Raw genomic sequence first — 15,584 nt, 5'->3', positions numbered from 1 at the left:
GGATTTTGCTCCAGCACCCACATGCCGGGCCTCTGCCTAGGAAGGTTTCCTCATTTTATGTGCTACTGTTTGTTTGTTTACATCTGCTCACTGTTTTTTTTGCCCTGCTCTGCTCCAGTGTAAGCGGCAGACCTGCCATCTAGAACAGGGCTTAGCCCAGAATAGGCCTGAGAGGAATATTTGAAGGAATGAATTTCTGACTCTTACTCATCTTTTAGGTTTCAGCATACATGTTCTTTTTTCTCTTACAGGTTTTTCCTAAGTTTGCACGGTTCCTGGTTTTCCTGTAACAGTGCTTTTTTCTAATAGCTTGCTGTTTTTAATTTTATGTGTATTTGTCTATCTTCCTAACAATTACTCCCTGGGCCAGGGATCAGAATGTTTTGTTCTGTGTCATCTGCCCAGCCTAGATCATTTGGTAGAAAATTAAGGAATATATACATCCTTTAGTTACTAAACAGACCTCATGGAGGATAAGTGGTTAGCGGTGTTGCTCACCTTCTGTACGTGGAGTAACTCCGATTGGGCAATGAGAAGTTCCAGGCACCCAGTTTCCATCCCTGGAGACTTTGATGGGCCAGTAAACAGCTCACAGTAACTTGATTTTAATTCTAAACTAAAATTCCCCCAATGCCTCCAAGTCTAGCTGGCCATCTGGTGCCCCTGACCGGAAGCCTGAGGCAGGCAGCCTGAAATAGCCCACTTGGTTCTGGCAGGGCTGGTTGTCCTCTGGTGGGCACCGGCTTTCTCAGAGGTCCCCCTCTCCAAGCTTGGCCCATGGCCTACCTGGGATTTCAATGGGTGACAGTGATGAGAAGCTGTGAGTCATTGACAGACTTGCATACCTTTTTCAGGCACATTGGTGCTCCCAGCCCTGTGCTGGGTTCCTTGCCTCTTTGGTTCATTTGACCCTGACGATGACCCTCAATTCCCTAGAGGCACCATCAGCTCTGTCTCCACAGAGTTTTTGCACGCGCTCTTCCCTCTGCTGCTACACTCTTCTCCCTCGGCTTTTTAAATTATTGTTATTAAATTCTTTTTTGGGCATTTGAACTATATGTGTAACATACACGTAAGTGTTAAAGTGTAACGTAATGAGGACCCATGAGCCTACCTCACAATTTAGGGATGAGAACATTGCCATTAACTCACCTCTACTTCTAGGTGGGCGGGTGGAGCACAGAGCTCCGAGACTACTATTCTAAATGTCTGAGTATTCCTGACTGTCATGCCTTTTGGCCTTGTTCTTTGTTTTTGTTTTTTAAAGATTTTATTTTAAAATAATATCTATACCCAGTGTGTGTATAGATATCTATACCAAATGATCTCAGGATTCCTGGGTGGCTCAGCAGTTTAGTGCCTGCTTCGACCTAGGGCGTGATCCTGGAGTGCCGGGATCAAGGCCCACGTCAGGCTCCCTGCGTGGAGCCTGCTTCTCCCTCTGCCTGTGTCTCTCTCTGCCTCTCTCTCTCTCTGTGTCTCTCATGAATAAATTAAAAAAATTAAAAAAAAAACATATACCAAATGATCTTGAACTCACAATCCCAAGATCAGAAGTCCATGCTCCGGGCAGCCCCAGTGGCACAGCGGTTTAGCGCCGCCTGCAGCCCAGGGTGTGATCCTGGAGACCCTGGATCGAGTCCCACGTCAGGCTCTCTGTATGATGCCTGCTTTTCCCTCTGCCTGTGTCTCTGCCTCTCTTTCTCTCTCTGTCTCTGTGAATAAATAAATAAAATCTTAAAAAAAAAAGAAGTCAATGCTCCTGCTCCTCTGATGACTGTGCCAGCTGGGCATCCCTTTTTTAAGTGTGTGTGTGTGTGTGCGCGCGCGCGCATGCACATGCTAAAAGGTACGGTGCTTAGTTTTGTTTTTAAGTTTTATAAAATGACTTTGTGTCGTGAGTGAATTCCTGGGTCTTGCTTTTCCTCTCCACGTTGTTTCCCAGTCTACTGTATGACTATGCCTTAGATTGTCCGTTGTGCTGTTGGTGGACATTTGGGCTGTTTCTGCTTTTCAGTATTACAAACTGTGAACTTTCTGGTACATGACACCTGGGGTGTCAGCAAGAATTTGTCTGGGGCATAGACTTAGGAGTGGGATTGCTGGTTGTAGTTGGTGGAGCCATGTAGCTTTACATGTCATGGCAAACTTTCCTGGCTCTTCCCTCTGTTACTTGACTACTTGTTCTCCCTGCCTCTCTTTCCCACCTGTCTTTTGGAGCACCAGCCATGTGCCAGAGGCAGTTGTGTTTGTGTTCTGGAGTGCAGTGGTGATGGATACTCTCTCCCTGCACTTGCATGACCAGTGGTATTGGGTAGCTCTTCCTCCAGGAAGCCCTCTCTGATCCCTAGACGGGGTCAGGTGCTCTTCTGGGCTCCCTAACCCTACCCACTCTGGATCATCACCGTCTGGAGATGGGTCTCTGTTCCCTACTAGGCTGGAAGTCCTGTGTGGACAGGGATAAGAGCTGTTTTGGATGCTGTGTCCAGCATCACTCCACACACAGTGGGGACCAGAGCAGGTGTTCAGTGACGGATATGTGGAGTTCCTGCTGAGACACTCACCCTCGAGGCAGGTGGGATTAAGAGGAAGAAATGGTGGGGCACCTGGCTGGCCCAGTTGGTTGATCTCAGGGTCATGAGTTTGAGCCCCATGTTGGGCGTAGAGCTTACTTAAAAATTAAAAAAAAAAAAAAAAAAGGAAGAAATAGAGTCCAGGTTCCAGTACTTGTTGGAGGTGGACCTGAGTCCCAGGCCCGTTTGGCCCAAAGCCCAGCATGTCTCTAGATGTTTGAGTACACAAGATGCTTGGATCTGTGCTCGGCTCTATGACAGATAGAGGGCATACAGCCTTCGCCCTTGGCAGCTTAGAGTCGAATCCCTGCCAACTGCTGGCATCTCTGCCAGTGTGCTGAGCTGGGGCAGAGGTGCCTTGAGAGTGTGAACTCCACCCAGCCCTCTGGGAGTTAGTGGATGTGGGTGTTCTCTTCAAGAGGGCCATGTGAGGCCTTATACAAAGTGGACAAGGCAAGATTCGTTCAGTCCCAGAGGACTTTTGGGACTGGGCAGGATCACTGTGGGCTTGAAGATCACTAAAAGCAGGAATCATTATGTGGTGTTTGCAGAGCACCACCAGCACCACTTAGCCCAGGTCACGTTCCTCCTCCACCTCTGTCCTGAATCTGCTTTCTTGCCAGTCTGTTGGTGCTCACTTGTCCATAAGTCTTCACTTTAGCACCCTCTGGAGCCCAACCCTGGGTAAATATTTGCCTACAGGCCAATGGGAGCATGTTACCAGTATTTCTGAGCCTGGTGGCAGGGGACAGGTGGTGGCAGCTAGTTGGGGACACGTGCTCCATGAGCCTCGGGCTGGAGCTATCGCCTTGTTTGCCCTTTGCTCCTCCGGCACCCACTCTGAGCTGTTGCCGAGGTGTCGGAGCCTGGCCCAGTGATGACAGCGGCCACTGTTTACAAGTAGTAGCCAACCCCATGCCAGACGTTTTACACAAGTGATCTCAGTGGCTGCTTCTAGAAGCCTCTGTGGGTATGTGTCTTGGCTCCATTTTCTAGATGAGAAGACTCAGCGATAAGGAGATTAGGGCCCTCTCCTGTGACAGTTGGAGGTCTGTTTAAGTTGTCAGACCAGAATTCACTTGGAGCTGCATGAGGTAAATGTGAGTGTTCTTTGGGAGGACATGGGGTCCTCTGCCATTCCCCGGGGTTCTGAAAGCCCACAGGAACCAGGACTGGTACTAGCTGTCTGGGCCGCATGCACTTCTGATTTGTTTCTCTTCTTACCTGGTTATGAGCCAAAGAAGCCTGGCCTTCTGAGTGGCTGGGATGGGACTGATCAGTCCAGGTGCCTGCCCCAGGCAGTTCATGCAGCCTTAGCAAAAATCCACATCCTTCCTGTCTCGTGGGGCCTGAGAGGGCCCATCTCACCCTTGTGTGGGTAGAGGGAGGATCTTAGAGAAGGGTGCCTGGGCCCTGCAGACACTCCAGTATGACTAGACTCTGAAGGCTATGCCCTCAACCACCAGGCCATACTGTTCCTATGTGATGAGAAGGTGGATTCCGCTTGTGAGGTGGAAAATCACCAGTGTCCCCAGATGTACACATCCCCTTGGGGAGCCTCTTCCAGCTGGGGGCTCCTGGAGACCACCGAGGACCCTGCCCCTCCCCCCCCACATCCCAGCAGAATGCCCTTGGTTAGTGGGGAGCCTTGGGCACTTGCGTCCTGTGGATGTCATTAGTCTCTGCTCACCATGGGATTGGATGTGTTTTCTTGGTGGTTCTGCCAACCAGCCAGCCAGTAGAGTTCTGTGCCCAGTCCTGTGCTGGGGACACAGTAGTGCCCAAGACAAACCTGGCCCTCACAGGTTCACTGTGTAGAAGTGGAGGTGAGAAACCAGGTGGCCAACAGCCAGCAGGGCTATAAAGACTGACAGAAGCGGGTAGAAGGAAATATGAGCCAAGAGCTGGGACTGAGAATAGGAGTGAGGCCGCTGGGCCGGTACTTGGCCTGTGTAAGAGCATTAACCTGCACTACTGTTCCGTGGGGCTGGGTCACCTCCTTCCCCCTGCCTGATAAATTGAACTTGAAGGCAGGCCTGCCCCATGGTTCTGTCTGTCCTAGCTGTGTGTCTTTGGCCAGCCTCCCCCTCCTGAGCCTCGGTTTTCTCTTCCGGAAAGGGTGCAGGAGGGGTAACTACACCCCACCCGGTGGTTGTGATCAGAAAGGTGGCCAGAAGTGTTAAGAGCAAGGACTGTGGAGCCAGACTGTTGGGCTTGAATCCTCCCTCTTCCATTTGTTGGCTCTGTGAGCATGGGCAGCCTTCTTAGTTTTCTCCTGCCTCAGCTTCCCATTTGAAAAATAGGGATAATCTACCCCTGGGGTTGTTGAAAGCAGTAAAGGAAGTAACCTATGCAAAATGCTACATAAGTGTTGGCTATAGTCTGTGATCATAATTTAGAAGTAAAAGTTGCCTGTCCTACAGCTGGGATGTGGGTGTTTAGTGTGTCTGGTGCTCCTGGGGACCCTGGCACTGGGGCCTTGACCTCCCACTTCATCTAAGAACACCACTGGCCATATTAAGCTCCTGCTGTGTGTGAGACTCTGTAGGGGGCCTGAGGTAAGTCTTGTGATCTGTCTCCTTCCTCTGCCCCAGGAGACTAGGAAAGCTGTAGGCATCCTCTCATCTCACGTGTTTCTGTAACAGGATCTTCATTCAGTTGGGCCAAGTAGCTTGGAAGGTCAGGATGGGAGGGGGTGGAGTGGGGCAGGCCCATGGCATCTGCCATCTGTGCCCTTCACCGGAGTGGGCAGGTGCTCCCACAGCCCTTCCCCTTTCTGGCTGCTTGTACAAGCCCAGCCCAGCCTGCCTCCGCCCCACTCCCACCCCCGCCCCCACACTGGCCTGCTATATGCAGGTTCCCAGCAGGGCAGGCAGCAGGGAGACTTTTCCACCACTTCCCTCCCAGGAGGGGGCAGGGAAGAATACTTCTCACCCACAAGCTGAGGCCATCTCCCATCCAGTGCATTTGGGGGTGTCCTGCCTTCCATCTAGGGGTCCTGGGGAGAAGGGAAGGGAGACTTTGCCCACAGAGCGGGTCCTCACATTCATTCTTTCGCAGGCATTTAGTACAGGGACTCTTGGTGTCCCTAGACTCGGGGAGCATGTGTCAGTGGAAGGGTGCACTCTGCTGGGGAAGGCGCTGTTCTGAGCTGAAGCGTGACCTGTGTTCTCCCCTGCTCCCTCTGAGTTACCAAAAGGCTGATGAGGATGGAGGAAGCTTGAATGGGAAGAAGTGCTCATGACCAGTGTGCCATTGTGTATCCTGGGGAGTCACAGGCAGAGTTTTTTCCAAATAGGTGGAGCCGCTAAAAGCCTGACCTGGCCCTCTGCCCAGTGGCAGAGGCAGCTGCTCTCCTTCCCTCTGTCTGAGCAATGTCCTCGCCCCCCTCTATGTCCAGACCTCCTTGTACCCAGTGGCTGTCCCCCAGAGTCCCCTCTAGTGTGCTGATCTATGGGTCCTGGAGGGAGCTCCCAGCCTGGCAGGATAGGGGGTCATCCCCCAGGGGCAGTGGCTTCAAAGCCCAGAGTGTCAGAGCTTGTAACTGATATGGGCAGGGGCGCATTTAACTTTTTATTGAAGCTTCAGGGGCAGCCAGGAGGCCTGGTGAAGGAGCAGAGTGCCTTCATTCCCCGATTCCTGAACTGCTTCACTTGCTCCTCCATCTGTGTGTTAGTTTTGTTTTTGTTTTTGATTTTTTAAGTAACCACTGTATCCAACATGGGGCTTTAACTCACAACTCCGAGATCAAGAGTCTCATGCTCCACTGACTGAGCCAGCCAGGCGCCCCTGTGTTAGTTTGTTCTTTAACAATGAGCACAGAGTTTTATTTTCTCTTATTTCATAAAAGGTAGCATTCACAAGCACACTGTTCTGCACCTAGCTTTGTTTCACTGAATGTATCTTGGCTCTTGTTCCCTGTTGGTTCAGAGCAAGTGTCCTCGTTCTGTATGGCCGCAGAGAGTTCTGGTGCCTGAGTGGACTGGGCCTATATCACCTGCTCCCCTGGTGATGGGTAGTGCTGTCAGGTCTCGTTCTGCAGGCACAGATGGTGCTGCAGTGAATCACCTGATAGCCATATAACTTTGCACCTTTGCCAGTGTATCTGTAGGCTGCATCTCCAAGGTGGAACGGCTGGATCAAAGGGTATCTGCATTTCGATTTTGGAGTTCTGACTGGTATTGCCAGATTGCCTATGGAAGGGCTTGCTCCGATTGGCACACTGACCAGCCACTTGAGGGCATGCCTGCTTCCCAGTGTCACCAGTACATGCTGTCCTGCGTGTGGGTGTTGGCCTATCTGGGAGGCAAAAAATGGTGTTGATGTACTTTTTTCCCTTCATTTGTATCTTCCCTTGTTTTGAGATCACTGAATGTTCAAGAATTTTAAGACTCAGTTTTCTGCTTTGCGGAACAGACTGAAAGAGGCCGTCCTAGTGGCTGGCATGGAGAAGTAGGTAATTGCCCACAGCCAAGGGCCCCCCACCTGACAGGCCAGCCTGGTGGTCAGGAAGGCAGAGGTGGAGACCAGCCAATGAGGGCCAGACCTTCCCTTTGCTTTTAGCTGGAAAAGTGTCCTTGGGCCTGTCACTTCCCACCCCCAGACCTCTTTCGGAAGGCTTCCCAGAGCTATTGGGAGGCATAAACGAGATCAGGTTTATAAATCAGTCTGGCAATAGCAAGATGATGGCTCCTCACAGCACCAGAGAGGCTCCTCAGACTGCCTGTGTGCCCAGAGGGGCATGAGTGGGGCCATGGAGGTGGGAACAAGGAAGCTCTGCACGTGGGCAGCGTAAGATGCCTGGCCCTGAGGGGACTGGCACACAGCTCTTTGTCTGCAGACATGGTGGGGCCCAGAAAGCTTTGGAGTTGCCCTCTGTCTCCTCCCTGTGTCAGATCTCAGGAGACTTTGCATTCGTTGCTCTGCCCCTCCTGCCCCTCCTTTGGGACAGCCCAGGCTGTGGGAGGGATGTGTGTGGTATTTCAGGAGTGCAGGAAAGGACTAGATGCCTGATGAAGGTGCTTGATGGGCATTTGCCCTGATCGGCCCTCGGCTGAGTATGCCCATCCATGAGCTCCTCACCTCATGAACACTACATCCTCACCACATGTATGTGGAGTGCCTAAGAGAGAGGGAGCCTTCCCTGAGTTGATCCGGCTAACCTGGGTGGAACTGGGAACTCAGACACCTGTCCTCCTGACTCAAGAGACCCGATCGTCCCCCGACCCTCTTTCATTTGTTCCAGCAGGATATGTGTAGTGTCCCCAGTGCATACCCTTCTGGAGATACTAAAGTGAACAAAGCAACAAAACCTTTCTCCTCATTGTTGCATAAGCAAACAAATGGAGATAGAGCTTGAGGCCATAAGAAGTGCCACACAGAGAATGAAGCAAGATATAGGGATGAACAGTGACAAAGGGGACTGTTTACATAAGGTGGTCAGGGAAGGCCTCTGAGGAGATGACTTTAGAGCAGAGACCCTAAGGCAGGTAGGGAAGGAGAGAGCCATGGAGATACAAGGTGGAAGGGCACTCTGGGCAGCAGGTGCAAAGGTCCTGAGGCCTTGTGAGCAAATGGCTCTGTCACTGACAAAGATTCAGTGAGGACTTGACTATGGGGCCAGTTCTGCTCTCCTGCCTCTTCTGTGTGTAGGCTTTGCCACCCACACCTCTAGGATGACACCCCTATCCCATGCTTGATGACTGAGACGCTCCATGGGTGCCCCCCACCTCCTTTCACACACCCTAGGCCCTCTTGATCATGTGACTCACTGCCAAGATGTGTTGCACAGTCTTCATGCCAGTACCTGTTCACAAAGTTCCCTCTGCTCAGGATGCCTTTCTTTGCTGTCTCATTCTTCAGGTCCTTCTCTCTGAGACTTTTCTAGATGTTTGTTTCCAGTACATCCCAGTCTGCCCAACCTCCCTGCTCTGTGATTGCTTCCGGCATTGTCTCCCTGACCATGTGGGCAGGCTCTGGGACAGGGCCAGGGGTGATCAGTAGCTGTTTATGGGCGGGAGGGGAGGACTGTCCTGGGGACGAGAGCACACCAGGCTGGCCCTGCACCTGTGCATCTCATGCCCAGCCACTGCAGCCACTCCGGTCTCCACAGGCACCATGAGGAGCCCCAGAGGGTGGGTGGCTCTGCTAAGGGCCACTACTGGCTCTCCAGATCCCGGCAACCCTGAAGGGAAAGACCAGTCCTTCTGGCAGCCTCCCTGTTGTGATATTAGAGCAGGCTGCATTTCTAGGCCCCCGACCTCGTCAGTCCAGCCGGAAGCTGAGAGCCTAAGGACCTCAGGGCACCCAGGTAGGACAGGTACAGTACTACCTTTGACCATCCGTCTGCCTCTTCCCTGCTTTGTGACCTTAGGAGAGCGTGTAGCATCACGAGAGGCCTTGTCCTCAGTGTGGTGGGTGGTGGGCTGGAGCTCTCCGTGCTGCAGGATTATGACGAGGATGAACAGCTCAGCACAGCATCTGGCAGAGCGCCTGGTGGGGAAGCGGCTGAAGGAAGGAGCCAGGCCTGCCCTTCTGTGCGAGGAGCGCTCTGTCACAAAATGAGTAGTTGCTGGCAGGGCCTAGGCCCTGGCACCCTCCCTTCCCTCCAGCTTCCTGGTTCACGAGGCCCTTGTCCAGGCCTCCACAGTAGTCTCTCCCCACAGAACAGGTGGGCCCCCCCTGCTCAGAGCACCCTATCCACTTTGAAACCTAGGACAGCAGCCAGGCATGAGCTCTTCCCATCTGTCACTCCCAACCACTGTCTTGGTACCTTCTCTGTGCCTGACCCCCACACAGGGCAGTGTTGGAGGCACAGCCTGGACCACACTCCCCCAGGCCTCTTTCCAGATGGTGACAACTCAGAATGCGCCTGAGATGGGGGAGCCTAGAGAAGGCTCTAGGGAGGGCCTTCTCCTCAGCCTGCGGGTCAGGGAGGGCTTGCTGGAGGAGGTGACATCTGCACTGGAGAGTTGACCTGCAAGAGGGGAGGGACGGTATGAAAACACTGAGCCTTCAGGAAGAGAAGAGTTGGTGTGGCTAGAGTACCGTGCCCAGGGGGAAGGAAAGGGCCATGGACAAGGCTTAAAAGGGGCCTCTGAACTAGCTCCCTGCTCATTAAGGTGTCTTAGCTCACTCTGGGGTGTTTGCGTCGTCCTCCTAGGGCATACCTGCCCCCATCCCCCAGCAAGAGCCCCCCAGAGGGTGGGGGCCAGATCAGAGCCATCCGCATCTTCCCACTTCAGCACAGAGCTTGGTGTGTGGTGGGCCTTGGGAGATATTTGCTGAATGAAAGGCAAGGTGGCACCCAGGTTGGAATCCTCCCAGGTTAGAAGCCGAACTCTGGAGGGCTGAAGGAAACAGGGAGAATCTGTTGGCATGGACCTGGGGAGTCTTGAATAGTCGTGCTTTAGGCCTGGCTGGGTCCAGGGTCTCAAGACATCTGAGCTTACCTTTCCTCTGAGTTGGCTTAGGAGGCCCTCTCCTGGTGGGTGCCAGGACGGCCACCAGCAGCTCCAGAAGTGAGAAACAGCCTCAGGGCCACCCCTGCAGAGGAGGGCTCCCTCTTGACAGTTCCAGCACAGGCCCTGTGACTGGCTGCGACTGGTTCTATAAAGCTCAGCCTCAGCCAGTCACGGTGGCAGGGACTGTGGACCAGCCACCGGCCACTCCTGGACCCTTTGGGGAAGACAGTGGGGAGTGGAGATACATGGATGGTCCCACTAGGGGCCTGGGTTGGTGCCGGGAGGGTGGTCGGGGAAGGTAGGCCATTGGGCACTTTGGCAGGCTTGGAGGCCAAGGCCACACTCCCTGTGAGGATGGGTTGTGTGTCTGACAAAGGGTCTGTCTTTCCGCACCCACAGTGCTGCTGTGGGTTGTTGGTAGGGCCTCCCTGTGCCTTGAACACCAGCCTAGTTCCCTCTGAGCTAGCCTTCTGCCACGAAGGCATGAGCCCAAGCGGCCTGATGTTCTATAGATGTCAAGTTGTGGGAGCACCAAAGCCTGGGGAGTCGTGCAGGAAAGAGCCCCAAAAGTCCGGTTCCTGGGTTCCTGGGTCCTGCACAGAGATGCTGTCCTGCTGGGGCCACGAGATTCTTGCTTTCCTGTCTGTCAAGTGGATGGATATGATTGTGCCCCTCCCTCATGGGGTAGGAGGAGCATGGCAGGCAGCCTTCCACGGTGGGCTCCGCTGATGCTGCAGACAGGCCCTGGGAGGTCAGGGTATGTGCTGTTAGCTAATGGGGGGGATTAGGAAGGGGACTAGAACTCAGGCCCCTGGCTCTGGGCTGCCCCATGCTCTTAAACCTCACTGTGTCCTCTGGCATACCCATCCTGACAGACACCTTGTTAGGGGATGCAGTGGACTCCCCACCAGGTCTCTGAGAGACCTCATTCCTACAGAATAGCATCCTCCCCAGACCTGGAGTACCTCCTGTCACTGCCCTCTGCCCAGCTCTGGTGGCTCCTGTCTCATACAGAGGGCAGAGTCCTCACTTCCCACCTCTCCCCTCTCAGACACTACCTCCTGGTGCCCTGGGTCCTGCTGGGCCTGCTCCCACCCTGTTATACCTGCCCCTCCCAGGGGCTGCTGCTCACTGCCATCTTTTTAAAAAAAAAAATTATTTATTTATTCATGAGAGACACAGAGAAAGAGAGAGGCAGAGAGAGAAGCAGGCTCCATGCAAGGAGCCCGATACGGGACTCAATCCTGGGACTCCAGGATCACGCCCTGGGCCGAAGGCAGGCGCTAAACTGCTGAGCCACCCAGGGATCACACACTGCCATCTTTGTATCTGTCTTGTCTGTGTGAAGCCCCAGTAGTGAAACCTGGGCCCCTACTCCCCTCTCCCCTACTTCCCTCTCCCCCTACACTGTAGCTTCCTAGTTTTTGACTACCACTTGGATGACTATGTCTTATCTCTCCCACCAGCTTCCAGCTGGCAGGGATGGCCTGAGTCATTGCCGTCCACTGGTGCCCAGCCTGTTCTTGCATCTCATGGGGGGCTCTACACCTGTGTGCAGGCAAGAGCCAGGGACCAGAGACAGATGTCCCTCTGCCTGTCACCTGATGCCCGGCATCGGATTTCCCCCCTTCCCTTTGTGAGAGCCATAGTGCTGGGAGGGGGAGGCAGGCTCTCTGTGCCCCACAGCCTCTTCCTGGGCCACTGGCATGAGCTGCTGGGGCACACTGCAGAGTCTCATCCCTGCAGGATATCCTGCCCACCCACTGCTATGCAGCAGCATCCCTCCCCAGAGCTCATTCTTTGCCCCACCCAGAGTCTGGGGGTCCCCACAGCCTGCCTCTGCCCCTGGTCCCTTCCTCCTTGGGCCAAAGTAGTACTAGAAACCATGCTCCACTGTCAGACCAATGCAGACCTGGCTGTGTGTTCCAGTCCCTCCACTCCTGGCTCTGGGACCTTGCACAAATGACTTGCCCTCTCTAAGCTGGCCTCCCCTTATTAGAAAATGGAGTCATAACTCTGCCAGCCTTGGATCTCCGAGCTGGCTAAGAGAACCTGTGCCTAGAAAGTACTCGGCATAGTGCCTCCCACAGTGTGAGTTCCCCATATTGGGAAGTGGTGCCCATCATCCGCATCCTCTTTCTCCACTTGTGCCTCCTGCCCAGTCAGACCTGGCACCAAGCAGCTACTTAGCATCCTCATATCCGGAGACCCCCGCAGATGTCCGTTTCAGAGGGGAGGAGGTAGTCACGATGGTTGATCACAGCCTTACCAGGTCAAGGACTGAGCTTGAGTGGGACCTTAAGGTCATCAGACTTGGAGGTTGAAGGAACACATTTGAGCCCTGACCTGAGACACGTGCATGCACACACGCATGAATGTCCTCCAGTTCCCACACACCCGTGTCCACCCGGCCTCGCCAACCATGGACAGGTGTTTGCACGCCTCTTCTGGGGGTAGAAAACATGGCCGTGATGGGTGGTGGTTCGTGTGCACTCATGAGTGTGCTAAGCGCTAGTCTGAGGGAGGAAGTCATATTAATTCAATCTTCATAGGTAGCCAAGGAGTTAGTCACCCTCACCCAATTTTAAGGATAAGGCAATTGAGGGACAGGTGAAATTGCTTTGCTCAACGTCAGAGTTTTTAGGAGTCAGGATCCAATCCTAAGCACCCTGGCAACAAGGATTCAGGCCCTGGTCACTTCAGACAGCAGCTGCGCCTTCACTCTGCCGCCCTGCCACACCCACCAGCCCCCAGTGACTCCCCCAGGTCCAGCACCTCAGGGCCTCAATAGCCTCTAGGGTGGGCCTGGCAGCTGCTACAGGCCAGCTGGGTGAGCTGCTCATTGACTAGCACCCCGCCTTTGTGCTGCAGGGGGCGGTAGTTACGTCTGTGTGGGTTCCTTAAGGCTGTGGAAGCCCTGGGGATGGGGGTATGTGCAGATGAGCCCAGGCTGGAGTCCCCACACTGGGCTTTGTCTCTCTCAGTCCACAGACCTCAAACCTTCACTGTGTTCTCCCCTTGACCATTTGGCCACAGCATCACAAATGAACAGATGTGTGGAGGGGCCAGGCCTGGGGTTCTGCTAGCTTATGAAGAGCCTGGCATGGTGCCTGGCACAGTGTGAGTGCTGTCTGAATGCCACACGGTGTTTCTCTGGACCACCTGTACTGCCGTTTCCTTGCCGCTCTTTCTTAAATTGGTTCATTTTTGTTTTACTTGGATACCTTTCATCTCATTTCCAAGCAATGTGGTAGTTCCTTGTTATGTGTGAAGCCTGCATACGTAATGATTTCTCAGCAGTCACTCCCGAGCCACCTGAGCCACCTGACAGCCACCTGAGCCACCTGACGCTCTCCAGTCTCCCTGCTGGTGCTGCGCCAGGCCTTGGGCCATGCTGGTGGTGCTGTTGGGCTAATCGAGGTGGGGTGGGGGTGCCCTCAGGCTGCCATGGACTGACTAAGCCCACCCCCACCTCCCCACTACTCCCCATCCCTGCTCTTGTGCCTATAGTAATACCCCAGTGCTATCCCCTCTCCAAAGTGTGTCAGTTAATCAGAGTGACAAGCTGCAGTTGTTATTCCTGTCACCAGGGGTCGCTAAATCACTCCGGGCCTTGGGGGTTCTCTGGCTTCTGGGAATATGTCCACTCCCCCTGGCCCCTGCTCTGTTTCCCCTCCTGTAAATGACTGGGCGGATGCCACCTCTGTGAGCTCTGGCCGTTACCTTGTGTGAGGCTGTGCTGCTTGCAAACCCCACAGATGCCTAGATGAAGGGGTGGCCAGATGGCAGCTGTGGCTGGTGTGGAGCTGGCCAGGTTAGAGACCCTTGGCTTCAAGCTTACCAGGAGACTCCTCAGAACAAAGACCCACCCAGAGGGCAAGGCTGGGACGGTGGGTCTCAGGTGAATTTGGGAGCCTGGACAGTGAGGGAGAGCTCCTGGAAGAAGGGATGTCCGTTGAACCCCTAAAGAATTGATTGCAGCTTGAAAGCTTGCTTAGGATTCTTACTTCCTATAGGCTCTCTAGGATGCTGAGAACTGCTAATGTTGACCTCCAGTGTGCCCAGTCCTGCCTTCATTCTCATCTGATGTGACCAGCCCAACACACCCTTGGTCTAGGGACCTTTCTTGAAGTGAGTTTATCCAGGGGAGCATGTAATAAAGCCTGTGTACCCCTTCTCAGATTGATGGTTTTAATTTTTCTTTTAAGTAAGCTCTGTGTTCAACATGGGGCTTGAACTCACCACGCTGAGATCAAGAGTTGCTTGCTCGCTGGCAGCCCCGGTGGCGCAGCGGTTTAGCGCCGCCTGCAGCCCAGGGCGTGATCCTGGAGACCCTGGATCGAGTCCCACGTCGGGCTCCCTGCATGGCGCCTGCTTCTCCCTCTGCCTGTGTCTCTGCCTCTCTCTCTCTCTCTGTGTGTGTCTCTCTGAATAAATAAACAAAATCTTAAAAAAAAAGATTTAAAAAAAAAAAAAGAGTTGCTTGCTCGGGATCCCTGGGTGGCGCAGCGGTTTGGCGCCTGCCTTTGGCCCAGGGCGCGATCCTGGAGACCCAGGATCGAATCCCATGTCGGGCTCCCGGTGCATGGAGCCTGCTTCTCCCTCTGCCTGTGTCTCTGCCTCTCTCTCTCTCTCTCTCTCTCTCTCTGACTATCATAAATAAATAAAAATTAAAAAAAAAAAGAGTTGCTTGCTCTACCAGCTGAGTCAGCCAGGTGCCCCTTGGAGTGACAATATCTTTTTAAGATTTTATTTATTTATTTTTAAAGATTGATTTATTTCTTAGGGAGAGACAGAGGGAGAGAGATTCCCAAGCAGACTCCGCACTGAGCGTGGAGCCAGACGCGGGGCTTGATCTTATGACCCTGAGATCACTAGCTGAAACCAAGAGTTGGATGCTTAACCAACTGCACCTCCCAGGTGCCCCTGAAATGATGATTTTTAAAGGCAAAAAATAAAATAGAATTACAAAGGATATCAATTAGAGTACAGTTAGCTAAAAAAATTTTTTTTAAATTGCAACCCAGTGTTTGTGTTCTTCCTCACTGGCACATGAGAGATGAGGATAGAGCAGCAGATCTGACCACTGGCATTTTCAGAGTAACAGTAAGCATTCAAAATCTGCAGTCACCATTGCGCAATGTGGAAGCACCTGTCATTTCTGTTGATGAAGTTGCAGGGTTTGCTAAACACTGTCTCTCGAGGAGGCAGCCTTCCTCCCCTAGAAAACAGTAGTGCTTGATGCGATCAGTGGGGCACGGCCCCTGGCCAGAGCAGCAGCTGGAGGGAAGAGTCCATGCTGACCTGGAAGCTCCGAGTGGGGCTCCCGCTGGCTCCCAAGGGCCAGGCCAGGATGGCAGCAGGGTGAGGGCAGGCTGAGAGGATCCTCCTCCAGGAGGCCCTTTTCCTGCTTTGTTCCTTGCCCGCCCTGTCACCCCCATGCCTGCCCCATGCCCGTTCTATTCTGCTGACCCCGAGCCCTTTCTCCATCAGATCCTGACTCTGCCCCCCCCCACCCCACTCCTCGGGGGCTTTCCTTCCTGTTCTC

The 15,584-nt window shown here is 53.6% G+C and overlaps 1 protein-coding gene across 1 annotated transcript in view; it reads left to right on the top strand.

Annotated features, from left to right (window-relative positions):
- The window catches only part of PPP1R37 (protein phosphatase 1 regulatory subunit 37), a 40,522-nt gene that overhangs the window by 15,909 nt on the left and 9,029 nt on the right, over positions 1-15,584 (top strand). The gene's annotated exons all lie outside the window — the stretch shown is intronic.

The sequence above is a fragment of the Nyctereutes procyonoides genome, unplaced genomic scaffold, assembly GCF_905146905.1.
Source record: "Nyctereutes procyonoides isolate TBG_1078 unplaced genomic scaffold, NYPRO_anot_genome, whole genome shotgun sequence".
In the NCBI taxonomy this organism is placed as follows: Eukaryota; Metazoa; Chordata; class Mammalia; order Carnivora; family Canidae; genus Nyctereutes; species Nyctereutes procyonoides.
Note: the sequence above shows the minus strand (reverse complement) of the source record. Positions and strands in the feature narration are given on the sequence as shown.